The sequence below is a fragment of the Saccopteryx bilineata genome, chromosome X, assembly GCF_036850765.1.
Source record: "Saccopteryx bilineata isolate mSacBil1 chromosome X, mSacBil1_pri_phased_curated, whole genome shotgun sequence".
NCBI classification, from domain to species: domain Eukaryota; kingdom Metazoa; phylum Chordata; class Mammalia; order Chiroptera; family Emballonuridae; genus Saccopteryx; species Saccopteryx bilineata.
This window is the reverse complement of record NC_089502.1, coordinates 66274087-66279228: the sequence shown is the minus strand read 5'-3', so window position 1 is coordinate 66279228 and position 5142 is coordinate 66274087. Positions and strand designations below refer to the sequence as shown.

The 5142-nt window shown below is 36.4% G+C and overlaps 1 pseudogene; it reads right to left on the bottom strand.

Moving 5' to 3' along the window:
- Positions 1-683: 683 nt before the first annotated feature.
- LOC136317336 (cysteine and histidine-rich domain-containing protein 1 pseudogene) lies at positions 684-1670 on the bottom strand (annotated as a pseudogene).
- Between the last annotated feature and the right edge of the window lie 3472 nt (positions 1671-5142).

The following is a 5142-nucleotide window of genomic DNA, read 5'->3' as shown; positions in this document are numbered from 1 at the left end:
TATAAGAAGCAATCAATAAACAACTAAAGTAAAGTAATTTCTAGTTGATGCTTCTTATCTCTGTTCTGTCTCCTCTTTCTCCTTCTCAGTCTCCCACTTCTTATCTCTGTTCTGTCTCCTCTTTCTCCTTCTCAGTCTCTCTCTCTCTCTCTCTCTCTCTCTCTCTATATATATATATATATATATATATATATGTGTGTGTGTGTGTGTGTGTGTGTGTGTGCAGATTCAGCAATAACAACAGTAAAATAAAACATTACAATGGCAAGCCACCACTAGACAACACATATTAAGAATTCTGAAATAAGTAATAGATTTTTGTTCTTTTTGTTTTCTTTTTTACAGGGACAGAGAGAGAGTCAGAGAGAGGGATAGATAGGCACAGACAGACAGGAATGGAGAAAGATGAGAAGCATCAATCATCAGTTTTTCATTGTGACACCTTAGTTGTTCATTGATTGCTTTCTCATATGTGCCTTGACCGTGGGCCTTCAGCAGACCCAGTTAAGCTTTGCTCGAGCCAGCGACCTTGGGTCCAAACTGGTGAGCTTTTTTCTCAAGCCAGATGAGCCCATGCTCAAGCTGGCAACCTCGAGATCTGGAACCTGGGTCCTCCACATCCCAGTCCGATGCTCTATCCACTGCGCCACCACCTGGTCAGGCGATTTTTGTTCTTGCTAAACTCATTCTGTTTTACCTCCTTTTGGCTTTTCCTGGTTTTTGGTTGCAGGCAATTCAAGGCTTGCTCATTGCATACATTCAGCTTTTCACATGGTGATCTCAATATTATTATAGTCATAGTTACATAGCTTCACTTTTCATCAATCACATTCCATAACTTCACATTTTTGTGAAATTCATTCTTTCCTTTGAATACAATGTGCACATTTACCAATGTACTGTTTGGTACTACTTGACTAAGTCTGCTAATGAATTTTTAGTATATACTGAGATGTTGACTTCACCCTTAAGTCTGATGCCAGTCATGACTACAAGGAACAACGTGTTGCCAGCATCCTTTGCATTCCACATACATTTCCCTGTTGTACAGCTATCTTGGACTATGAATGTATTAAAATCAGAAGGGTGTTGTTGTTGTTGTTTCTCTACAATATTTCATCCCTTCATTGGAAATAGGTACTCAAAATATTGTGTACACAGAGTTCTTCTAAACTATGTAGACCCTAATGTGAAAAAAAACACTTTCCTCTTTTACATGTGGGGCCAATCTTAATTTTATTACTGTCTTTTACTTTCTTATTTTCTTCATTCCCTGAAGACAGTTTAAGTTTATCAAGTGCTTGTTTTAGGGAGTCAGGTATTTTTTTATTCCAAATTTGTCATTGGTTCATCTGGATTTGTCATCTCAATTGCTTCTATTGAAATGATGTGCTTCTGAAACTTGAGTTTAATCCAAATAGCACTTTTTTCTCAGTAGTCTTGATTTTAGGTTCTACTGGCTCAGGTGGCTTTTCACTATTATGCCTCCTTTTAGTACAGCCTATAATGCTTAAAACATCAAAAACAATCAGTAGTCTCTTAGAGTAAAACCAACCTTTTACTGCATCATGAAAGACAAGAACATCTGGGTGGTATGTATAAGCATCACTGGAATTAGTCTCAGGATATCAGAGAAGACCACAGCCCCAGTTTTAGCACAGCAGAGACATTTCTTTCCACAATTACAAGTTAGACTCAAATACCAGACATGTAGAAGGATTTGCTTACAATGCTCCTGACACAACCACCAGTCTCCAGATATTGTATTTTAAGTCCACAGAAATACAGGTGATTTTGTATCTAAATTTTGAACCTTGCAAATTTATGGAATTAATTAGTTCTAAAAAGATTTTTGGTGGTGTTTTTAGGATTTTCTACATATAAGATTTTATCATCTGCAAACACAAATAAATTTATTTCTTTTCTATTTAGATGCATGTCATTTATTTTCTTGCCAACTTTCTCTGGCTAGAAATTCCAGCACTACGTGAATAAGAGTAGCTAGAGGCCTGACCATGCAGTGGCGCAGTGGATAGAGCATTGGACTGGGACCCGGAGGACCCAGGTTTGAAACCCTGAGGTTGCCAATTTGAGCACGGGCTCATCTGGTTTGAGCAAGGCTCACCAGCTTGAACCCAAGGTCGCTGGCTTGAGCAAGGGGTCACTCAGTCTGCTGTAGCCCCTCCCCCCAGTCAAGAGACATATGAGAAAGTAATCACTGAGAAACTAAGGTGCCGTAACAAAGAATTGATGCTTCTCATCTCTCTCCTTTTCAGTCTGTCTGTTCCTCTCTCTGTCTCTCTCTGTCTCTGTCAAAAAATAAAAGAGTGACTAGAGAAAATACACTTGTCTTTTTCTTGATATTCAGGAAAGGAGAATCTTTTAACACTTTACCATGGATTATAATGTAAGCAGTGAGCTTGTCTCATATAGCTATAGCTTTTACTGCATTCAGATACATTTCATCTATAGCCCATTTTTACGAGTTTTTATCATGAAAGGCTGCTATATATTGTCAAATAATTGTCTACATTTATTCAGATTCTATTACTATATTATAATCATATAATACAGTTTTATTTTTATAGTTGATTTCTGATTTCATACCATTGTAATCTTAAAAGATGCTTGATATGATTTCAATATTTTTAAATTTATTATCTTGTTTTGTGACTTAACATGTGATTGAACCTGGAGAATATTTCATGTTCATTTAAAATGTGCATTATGTTGTTTTTAGATAAAATATTCTTTAAATATCTATTAAGTCTATTTGGTCTAATGTATCATTTAAGGACAGTATTTCCTCAATTTTCTATCTGGATTATCTATCTATTGATGTAAGTAAAGATTTAAGGTTTCCTACTATTTTTATATTGCTGTCTATTGTTCCTTTCAATTTTGTTAATATTTACTTTATATATTTAAATGTTCTAATGTTAAGTCTATTGTTGGTACTTGTTTGAAGTCGGAATCTCTGAGAATTGGTATAGGGGCTAAGATCATGGGGATTGTGCTGGTATTGGTGTGTTCCTGAAGATTGAAACCACAAAACCCAACCTGGGTCTACGAAGTTCAAGGGTACTTATTCCATGGGAGTTCACACAGATACTGGGGCTCTAGGTACCAGCCTGGTTGTTGGCTATACAGTTGCTATCTTGAATCAGGCATGGTCCAGAAACTTAGACGTACTGCATATTGCATATTGTATTTCCACCCTATGTTTTATTCTGAGGAGTTGAAGGGGCCTAAAACATGTGTCCATGGAATTCTGCCTTAAGTCTAAGGTTCTGGAAGCTGGTCTGATACTGGTCATGGACTGGTTATGGGATCCATGATGAAGTCAGGTGTTCTCTTAACTATCCTCCATGAAGAGGTTATATCTTCACAGATATGTTTATTCAGGTGATAAAGGTAATGCGAAACTGGCTTTTATATTATCTTCCATGTGTGTGTGCTTGTGTGTTTTTTCTTAATTTGAGCTCCACTGAGGTGCCATAATCCCTCACCTGGAATCTTTAGCTTTTGTAAAGATATTTTTGTGCATAAATAGTTGTTCAAATTTATTTGCCTATATGTAATGGTTTACATGGTTACATACAAATGCTGATTGTTTTATTATTTTTGTGAAAACTGTTATTGGAATTTTGTAACAGATTACATAAAATCCGTAGATTGCTTTGGGTAGTATGTTCATTTTGCAACATTAAATTTCCCAATCCCTGATCATGTTTTAGTCAAATCAAAAAAGTTTGCCATTTTATGACTTTTCCATCAAAACTTTACTAAATTTACATTTATTCCTGATATTTCTTTCTCCTAAAATATTTTCCTTCCATCTTAAAATCCCACTTATTCTTCTAGATATAATTAAATATTTTCAAAATTGCTACCAAAACATTGATATTATTATATTCTGCTTTGTGTTACACTAAATCATAGACATTTTATGTATGCTTTGTCAATTTTACTTGAAGGAAGAAGTAATTTTTTGTTCATTTGTGTATCCCTTCACAGTACCTAGTATAAAGACACAATCAACAATGTCCATTATTACAATGGGATATCACCTCACACCTGTTAGATTGACTATTATCAAAAGACAGGTAATAACAACTGTTGGAAAGGCTATGATTAAAAGAACCCTCATTTACCACTGGTGGGAATACAAATTAGTACAGCCATTATAGAAAAAAGTATGGTGGTTCTTCAAAATATTAAGAATAAAACTATCATATGAACCAGCAATCCCTCTGCTGGGCATCTACCACAAAGCCTCGAAAACATTGGTACATAAAGACACATGTACCCCCATGTTCATCACAGCATTATTCACAGTGGTCAGAACATAGATACAACCGAAGTATCCCTCGATAGAGGATTGGATAAAGAAGGTGTGGTACATATCTACAATGCAATACTACTCAACCAAAAGAAATGATGACATATTGCCATTTACAACATGGGTGGACTTAAAGATTATTATGCTAAGTGAAATAAGCCAGGAAGGGAAAGAAAAATATCACATGATCTCACTTATATGTGGAATCTAATGAACACGGTGAACTGAAGAACAGAAAAGAGGCAAAGGTTTGGTCACGGGTAACAGAGGGACAGCTGTCAGAGGAAAAGGGGTTGAGGGGACAGGATCAGATAAGGTAAAGAGATATATGAAACTGTATATGCATAACACATGGATACAGATAACAGCACAGAAAATCCCAGAGGGAAAGGTGGGAGGGAATTATAGGGAGGGGCAAAAGGGGATTGTAATAGGGGGCACATGGCTGGGGGGTGTTGGTGTTATATTCAGTGGGACAATTAAATTCATGTTAACACAGTAAATTTTAAAAATAATAAAAAAGGCTAAGAACTATACGATTTCACACATAGGTGGGATATAAAACTGACACTCATAGATATAGATGCAATTGAAGTTGTTCCTAGAGTATGGGGGATATATGGGAGGGTTGGAGGGAAGGGAGTAAAGAGGGACATATATATGTTGACAAAAATGATTTGACTTTGGCTTATGGGTATATGTAAGGCCAGGAGCCATGGCTGTCACTATCAAAGCAGCCGCCTGGCCCATGCAGGTTCCCATTGGATTCAGGCAGATGGTAAAGAAATGGCGGAGTTGGA